This window comes from Pinus tabuliformis, chromosome 9 (assembly GCF_031772625.1).
Source record: "Pinus tabuliformis cultivar Carrire ecotype Pingquan chromosome 9, CPIR1, whole genome shotgun sequence".
NCBI classification, from domain to species: domain Eukaryota; kingdom Viridiplantae; phylum Streptophyta; class Pinopsida; order Pinales; family Pinaceae; genus Pinus; species Pinus tabuliformis.
This window is the reverse complement of record NC_142307.1, coordinates 1,269,067,939-1,269,077,848: the sequence shown is the minus strand read 5'-3', so window position 1 is coordinate 1,269,077,848 and position 9,910 is coordinate 1,269,067,939.

Genomic DNA, 9,910 nt, shown 5'->3' with positions numbered 1-9,910 from the left:
TGTGCTTCGTTCGATCATGGAAATTTGGGTTCTTGGCCAACTTTATTGCAGAGGTGTTGTCAATCATGAGTGGAGTTGAATGTACTTGTTCTACCTGCAAATATTCTAAAATTTTCCTGATCCACACAATTTCTTTAGTTGCTTCAGCTGCTACCACATATTCGACCTCTGTTGTGGAATCTATTGGAACTAATTATTTGTGGGATCTCTAGGAGACAACTCCTGATCCAAGACTCATAGCATAACCAAAAGTAGATACCCCAGTTTCTTTGTCTCCATCGAAGTCTGAATCATAGTATCCAATGAAGCTAAATTCACCCACCTGTGTATACTTGAGTCCAAAGTCTTGAGTTCTCTTCAAATACTTTAGAACTCTTTTTGGAGTATACCAATGTCCCTCACAAGGCTTTTGCATAAACCTAGAGAGGATTCCAACAACAAACAAAATGTCTTTTCTGGTAGTAGTTAGGTAGTTGAGACTTCCTACAAGATGTCTATACTTTGTTGCATCCTCAAATTCTTTTCCTTCAATGGATATGAGCTTTAAGTTTTGTTCCATTGGCGTAGGTAGAGGTTTGCACTCACCCATGCCAAATCTATTCAACAGATCTCCAATCTACTTCTTTTGAGAAAAGAATATAGAATTCAGATGTTGAGTTACTTCAATACCAGGAGAGTAATGAACGCAGGCCAAATCATTCATTTCAAAACCTTTCCTCAATTCTTTATTTACAGATGCAATGTAGCTCTCATTGTTCCCTCTCATCAAAAGATCATCTACATATACCACAAGATATACAACTGTTTTGCCAACTTTCTTGACAAACAAAGTTGCGTCATCAAGATCATAATGTTTGAAGTTGAGTTTCAGAAGATGCTCAGCTAACTTTTCATACCAGGCTCGTGGTGCTTGGTTGAGCCCATACAAGGATTTCACAAGTTTGCATACTTTATGTTCATGTCCTTTCATAGAAAATACTTCAGGCTAGGACATAACAACATTCTCTTTTAGATCTGCATTCAGGAAACCAGTGCTTACATCCATTTTATGGACTTTCCAACCATTCTGAGCTACTAGGGAAAAGAGTGTATGGATGGTAGCCCATTTTGTTGTGGGGACAAAAGTATCCTTATAATAGACCCCTTCCTTATGTGAAAAACCTTTTGCCACAAGCCTGGCTTTATGCTTGTCAATTGAGCCATCAGCTTTATATGTGTTCTTGTAGACCCACTTCCAACCAATTAGTTTGGTTCCCAATGGAGGATCAACCAACTTCCAAGTGCCATTCTTTATCAAGGCATCATACTCCTTTTGCATCGCTTCTTTCCATTCATCATGAGAAATGACTTCTTTGAAGGAAGTTGGTTCAAAATCTGTAGACAAATTTAGTTCACAATCATAAGAAACATCCATATCAACAGGTGAATCAGAATCATCTACATCACCTCCATTTTTCCTGGTTGAATTTCTTGTTCCCGTCTTTCCAACTTCATCAAGATGAACACTTTCAAGTGTCTTTGTCAGCCACTTTGGGGGACCATTTTGAGATGGTCCAGGCTGCTCAGTTGATTGAGTTGGGATTGAATCAAGATTGAGTCTCCCAATTCTGTCAATCACATCACTCAAAGTATCATCAGCGGTTGGAGTTTCATGCAGGGAAGAGAGTGCTTCAGAAGAAGATTCCACGGGTCGATCTAGCATAGGAATCCCCCCTTCAAGATGTGGAATCTGATTATCAAATTCTTGAAGTGATTTTTCATTTCTGAATCTATCCAAGCGATCAAGTTGCCGCTTAACAACATTGTCAACTTTAGAAGATTCAAGAAAGATTACATCTCTAGATACAACAAACTTTTTATTAACTTCATCATAGAGATGGTATGCTTTGGAGGTATTTGAATACCCCGAGAAGACACACTTACAACTCCTTGCACCAAGTTTGTTTCTATGTACCTTTAGTATCAAGGCATAACAGGTGGAACCAAAGACCCTGAGATGCTTTACCAAAGGAATGTGTACATACCACATTTGGACATTTATTCTTTACATATATAGCACATAGAACTGCATCAACCCAAAACATCAATTTTACATTATTGAAAAACATCATGGAATGTACCATATTTAAGATTGTCCTATTCATTCTTTCAACTACTCCGTTCAGTTGGGGATTATAAGGAACAATTGTTTGATGTTTGATCCCATGCTGGCAAATATAGTTTTAAAATTCATTTGAAGTGTATTCTTTCCATTATCAGTGTGAATAGAGCCAATATGAGATTGTGCATCATTTTCAATCCATGTATGAAAGTTCTTGAATGTTTTAAAAGCATCAGATTTGTTCTTCAATAAATAAACCCAACACATTCTGGCATAGTCATCAATGAATGAGTTCAAATTTTCTATGTGCTCTAAAGTGTGAATCATGAAAAGACTGTTTTCTATTCTTTCCTAGAATGCGAGCATCACATTGCTTAAGTTTCCTACGAATTGTAGGAAAACCAGTAACACCATTTTTCTTCAACAAGCGAAGGTTGTCATAGTTCAAGTGTCCAAATATAGCATGCCATAATAGACTTGATGGGAATGTACCTTCATCATAATGATAGTTGTATGAGAAATTTTGTGCATGAGAAGAGGTACTTTGCAGCCTGAGAAGCCTTTCTTCTTCTATCCTTTTCATGACAAGTGAGTGATTTGATGTTTTTCTCACCTCAACTTTGCCATCAAACATATGAATGGAGTGTCCTTGCTGGCGAATGTGGACCAAGGACAACAAGTTTCTCCTCGGATATGGGAGATATTAAACATCATGTAGAAGAAAGTCTGGAAGACCAGACAATTTGAGCCTGATTGTGCCAAGCCCTGATGGCTTGAGTTTTGATTTGTCTGCAAAGTATATTGCTCCATCAACATTGACAGTAAATTCTTCAAAAAAATCTCTTCTAAAAGTCATGTGGAAAGTTGCTCCTAAATCAAGCAACCAATAATTTTTCCAAGAAGAAAGTGAAGCATCAAACAAGTCTTCATTTACTCCAATATTACAATGTTCCACAACATAGTGAGCAGATTTAGGTGCTTTACCTTTCTCTTTGTCATTAGTTTTACCTTTGGGTTGATTTCTTTCCTTCTCAATTCTATCCTAAGGCAACTTGCATGTGGATGCCTCATGTCATCCATCTCTATTACAACATATGAAATGCAAATCAAACTTTTCTCCTTGAGAGTGTCTGCCCCCCTACCTCTGAAATTTCTTCTTCCTCTCTTCAGAAGACTAAGGAGTTGTCTTTTTCCCAAAAGATTTCTCTCTCTCAACAAATTTTTTCACAAGGGAGTCAAAGGTAATTTCTTTTAGGTTTCCATTTTCTTGCAATGACTCAAGATAATTTGAATAAGTGGGATAAAGTGCCTTGAAAAAAGCTATCAAAGGAATGTCTAGTTCAACATTAGTGACTTTGATATCATGCATAATAGATTTTATTTCTGATGTAAGAGAAAGAGGATCATCATTTTGTAATTCAAGGCTGAAAAATTTAAACATGAGTTGAACAACTTCAAGCACAGAGTGTGAGTCATAGAGTTCCTTCAATTTTTGTAAGGCTTCGAAAGCATTTGAAAATGGCGAAATATGGAGACTCACCTCTTCATTTACAGATGCTGCAATCAAGGCATAGGCTTTGTTGTTCTTATTTCACCAAATGGTGAATTCCATGTCTGAAGTAGGATTTTCTGGTTCTTTGTCTCCTTCTCCAATGCACACTCCTTTCCACAGCTCATTAAAATGAGAGTGTGTTTGGGCTTATATGACCATTCATTCACGTAGCACCTCCAGGAAGCATCTCCACGTTCACTGCACCACAACCAACATTCGCATAGGCCAACATCGCATGCACCTCTGTTCAACTCTTCTAACAACACCAAACATCAAACTTTTTGACCTTGAGGTTCATCTATGCAAATCCAAAACTTTATCACAAAAATCTACAATGGCTGGGACACAATGTATATACAACGGTGGTATATGGGAGTCTTGCAGCACAAACCTCAACAAGTGGATGTTCAACACATTTCTAGAGAATTTTAATGCACAGAAGATGATGGTAGAGATAAGCAGATATGACAGACTGCAAAAAATGGTAGAAAGGAGTTATAAGGCAGAGAGGGAAGCCAAAAATGGCGCTGGCTATGATACCATGTCAAAGCAGGAGGTAACTCCTCAAATGAACTGTGTTTATTCATTTAGATTGTTCATAATTATATACATGAGGGAGTGACTCTTGGGTTTCACCTCTCAATGATTCTTCCTTTTCCATTATTTATTATTTACATTATTTACAACTGTTCACCCAATCCCCATGATTAGGTGTCAACAATATCTCTCTCAATTTTTTGATAGATCTCAAGAATTTGTAATGGTTCTCTTTCTATATGGATACAATGTGTAATTTTTCATCCCAAGAATTCGTAGTGGTTCTTTCTTTATATAGATACAATGTGTAATTTTTCATCATTTAATTTGTATTTTTGAATGCTATATAAAGTGCATAACTTAAATTTGTAAGTCCAAAAAATCTTTGTTGAATTTCAGGGTATTTGATTAAAAATATATACTTAAAAAAGGACCAAAATGTAAAATAGTGAAACTACATAATTTAAACTTGTAAGTCCAAAAAATATTTGTTGTATTTAGGGGAAAATTCACCCAAAAATAAACCAAAAAAAAAAAAAACTAAAAGGGACCAAATTGTAAAATAGTGAGATTACTTCAATTGTCTTAGCCATAAAACATTTTTTCAATTGTTTTATATGATATATACATAAAAAAAAAATTAAACAATATATATACATAGTTGACATCAAAATATTTCACATAACATGTGTATTGAGACATTTTATCTATGGACTACATTGTACACAATAAAATGGTTTTTTTGTTATTAATATATGAATAACTATAAGTTAATATTACTTTATCTTCCCTATTAAAATATTGTGATGATGATCTATATTAATTTATTATTATTATTATTATTATGAATAATTTTAAATGTAAAATTTTACTTTTATATTAAGAATTGAATCAATTACAAATCTCCTTATTATTCATAATAATTCTTATTATGAAGTACTTGTTTTTTTAATTTTATTTTTAAATTACTTTTTTCTTTGGACACTGAATATTTGAGTATATATAACATTAACATATTTTTTAACATATATATATATATATATATATATATATATATTTATATTTTTGATATGAAATTATATTATGTCATGTGACATCGAAGTATTTTATTTATGGCTAAGAGTGAGTGAATTTTTTTTACCACATTGGATTGTAATATAAACAATAAATTGAGCCACCATAGTGAAGTTAAGATTATTGATGTTTTATAATGTTTTTAGTTAAAACTAACTCAACATGCACATTCATTTATTATTATTATTATAGCTAAAATTGTTTTTATATTTAGAGAATAATTTATTTTTATTTTAAAAGCACACTTTTCAACTCCATGTTGAGCATTGACAAAAGCATAGATCACTCTCATACTAAGCTATAAATAAGTCTCTCAATGTAATAACATATATTTACTTAACTTATTATGGTTAAATAATAAGAACAACTGGAGTCATCTCCAGAACAAATGGACATTGCGGTGGAGCATTCTTAGGACAAGAGCCAAAAAGGGGCGGTGGAAGGTGGAATCCAACATCTGCAAGGTTCTCAGGAGGAGCTAATGATCGATGGAAAGTCCACTCAACATCTTGATACTTGAATTTCCATGTCCTCATGTCTTTTCATGTATATCATCTTTTCTATAAACTGTTCATGAGCCTTGTCCTTCCAGGCCTTTATATTCTGTGAGATTTTTTCCTCGTGATCCAAAATTTTCTTTGGACAACATTATAACCTCGATCCCTGGTTTACAGTCCCTTATTGTCTCTTTCCCCTTGAACTCTCATCTGCTACTACACCCTCCTTGTTATAATTTACATCCCAAAAACTTAAAAGGGGATCATAGTGGCTCAATAGGGGCACTTGGAGGGATGTCGATAAATCTTGGTCTTAGGAAAACTAGAGGTTGCGAGTCCAATTTATCTAAAGCTCAACTAAAAGAAAAGTTGGACGTTACTGATGGAAAATAGTTCTCACTAGAGGGGCACTTAGAGTAGCACATTCCCTGGTAGAAGTTTCAAGACGATCTCTATCTCCTTTAATTGTAGAGGTTTGGCTAGTGACTGGGAAAAACTAGCTCTTAAAAGGCTTATACAAAACATCATCCCAAATATCATGATGTTACAAGAAACCTTAGGGAGTGGTGAATCGGTTTCAGAAGCACTCACTAAAATTTTCCTGGGATGGTTTTTGTTAATTTTTCAAATTATTCTATGTTGTTCAAATTACTTCAGCCAAATTTAATTCTTCATATAGAAATGAATCCAATTATTAACCAAGATTCTAATCATAAGCAATAAATTAAGATATAACAATATATGCAATGAAAAAGGAGACAATAACACAACCACAAGAGACACCAGATTGGTCACAGACCAGGGAAAAACCCCACAAGAGGGAAAACCCTTTCAAATATTCTTCTTATTATATTGTCATAAAATCTTTTAGCAGAGGGTATAATGAGCCCAACATAATATTTCAACGGAGAATTACCGAATACAAATGAGAGACAAACTTCAATAATTATTGTGCAGTAGAGAGAAACCTTCCATCCTTCAAACATCTGTGTTGAGTTGCAGTCAACTATCAAACCCTAGCTCAGGACCCTGGTCACCCTCATCAATAAATTCTTGAGCGACTGTGACTTCTTGGTCGGTCTCTGAGGCACTGTGAGCAAGAAAATTTAACTCCCATTCCTTCCCAGAGGTACTGCGAGCATGCAAATGTAAAGAACAGTTGACTCAAACCCTCGGTCACTCCCCGCAAGATGTTATGTGTGAGACTATGATGCCCTAGTCACTCCCAAAGGCACTATATGCATACGGTTGTGTTCAGATCATCCTAGATCTTCCTCAGAACCTCATTAACTCCCTTCAAGTTGTCCTGAAAGAGACTATGATTCCCTAGTCACTCCCTTAGCCACTGTGTCCATGCGACTATGTTCGGATCTTCCCAGATCTGATACCAGACCCCAGTCGCACCCTTCAAGAAGATATGCCAGTGACTGTGCCTTCCTAGTCACACTTTGAAACACTATGTGCAAGTGACTACAGTCAACTCTATCCAGAGCCATGCATGCAGCCAGAAAACAAAAACCCTAGACATGTGTGAGCTTCTGACTAGAAAATTCAGACCCTAAGGAAACTTCTTTCGACAAACTTGTGTGAGCTATACAATAGATGAGTAGAGAAGAATATGCTTGATGATGATGCTCAAATGAGCTTGAGTTGTCTTCTGTTTATAGGCTTCCATGAGGGTCCATTTGATGGTGAGGCTGACCTATCCAGTTGTACATGTGTATAGGGCTGACCTAATCCAATATACATGAGTGGGTTGATAAATTTAAAAACCAACTTCTACTTATCCAAATGAGGTGGTATTTAGGTTCATTTTGGTCCTCTCAAAAATATGAATTCAATGCAATGAAATCATCACCTCTATCATTTGATATGTCTAAGGTGCAATTCAACCCTAGTTTCATAAATTAACATTTTTTCTTGACCTCTGATGTGAGGGGTCACTACAGTGGGTTAGCCATGGGCTTCAGACCATGCAAATTTAGGATTCTAAACTCTTGGCTTTTGGAGATGATTTTGGGAGTGAAGGTTTTCTTAGTGGATCTAAGCGTGGAATTATCCTTTTTCAATGTCTATGGGCCATTCTAAGACATAGCCCCTTTCTGGAACTCATTACTAGTACAATATTTCATATAATCTCATAATTTTATAGTAGGTGGTATTTTAAAATTCTTTCTTAGAGAGTCCGAAGCTTAGGCCCCCCATTCTCAAGCAGACCCTTTGGCAAACTTTTTCATCAACAAATTGATAAGATGTAAATTGATTTATGTTAATCATATAAAGCTTAAACCAACCTAGCGTTATAGGTGGACTGACATGACAAGGGTGAAAAAAAGGCTAAATCACTTTCCGTTGAAAGATACCCTTGTTAATAGGATTCCTCCTTTTCATCAATGGGTTAGAGTGGGTGGTGACTCTGGACATCATCCAATCCTTCTAGAAATGAAGGGAAGCAATGGGAAACCTCGTAGTCCATTTAAATTCAACCCATCCTCGCTTCAGGAGGAAAGTTATGTAAATTTGATCGAGGATAACTAGTCACATTTTAATACAGACCTGGGAACCCCAGTCGCCCAACAGTTTATGGAAAACCTTAAAATATCCAAACAGACCATGATTAACTAGGTGAATCAAGAAAGGAAAAGGGAAACAGACTCTTAATTCTATAAAGGAAGAACTTGAGAGTATGGAAGACCCAAAGGGAGATGGTTATGCATCGGATAGAACCATGGAGATAATACTACAGTTGGAGACTACAAAGAGGAAGATACTGAAAGAAAAAGAGGAGTAATGGAGACTCAAAAGTCAGGAAATCTGGTTGGCTAATAATGACGAGAATTCCAATTTTTTTTAAATGTTGCTAGGAGAAGGAAAAATGTCAACGCCATCTAGGAGATGTCAAAACTAGATGATGGAAAAGAAAAAATCGTTGAGGACCTTGCTTCAATGGGGCAGGATTATTTCAAAGGCTTTTTCAAAGCTATGGACGAGGAAATAATAACAGATGTGTTACAGGCAACACAATTTTTCTCGAGATTCATGGAAGAGGAGGAAAATCAAAATATAATGGCACAAGTTACAAAAGGAGAGGTGGAAGCTATACTAAAATATATGCAAAAGGACAAGAGTCAAGGCGTGGATGGATGGATAGTGGAATTCTTCCAACATTTTTTTGATTTTATAGGAGATGATCTGCTTCAGATGGTGGAGGATGTGAGACTTAGAGGTCAGATTTATGATCCCTTTAATTCAACTTTCATGGCCCTAGTCCCAAAAAAATATGTTTGAGGATTTCAAACCAATTTCACTTTGTAATTGTATTTATCAGATTATTTCCAAAATTATTGTTACCCGACTCACGCCTATATTGTCCAAAAATATTTCTAGAGAATAATTCAGGTTTCTGGATGGTCGAAAAATACATGAGGCTATTGGTGTTGCTCAGGAAGGAATGCATAGTCTCAGGAGAAATAACATGATATGTATTATTGCAAAAATTTATTTTTGAGAGGCATATGATAAAATTACTTGGATATATTTACATATGCTTCTCACTCACCTGGGTTTTTAAATACCTTTCACCAACTAGATTATGGGTTGTATTAATAATGTGGCTTTTGTAGTTTCAATTAATGGGGTTTCTTCCCCTTTTTTCAACTCTCAGAGAGGACTTCAGCAAGGATGTCCTCTTTCTCCCCTACTTTTTCCGTTAGCTACAGAAGGATTAAGTAGGCATCTCTTTGAAGCTAAAGGAAGAGGGGAGGTAAAAGGGGTTGAGGTAACAACCAATTTTTTCATCACTCATTTTTTGTTTGTAGATGACATCTTTTTATTCAGCAATGGAAATAGAAAATAATTACAACTTTTGAAAGAACTTCTTGACTCCTTCCAAAGGGCTATATAAATGACCATAACTGAATACAAGTCTATACTAGTTCATAAAGAGATATCACATGATGAAATATAGTGAGCTCAATCCTATTTTCCTTATGAAGCAATTCCCATGAAGGAAAGAATAAAATACTTGGGGTTTCATCTAAAGCATGGGTCCTATAAAAACGTGGATTGGAAGTGGCTCCTAGTAAAGATCGAGAAACGTATTAAACATTGGAGTCACAAATGGCTTTCAAGAGTAGGACGAATGGTTCT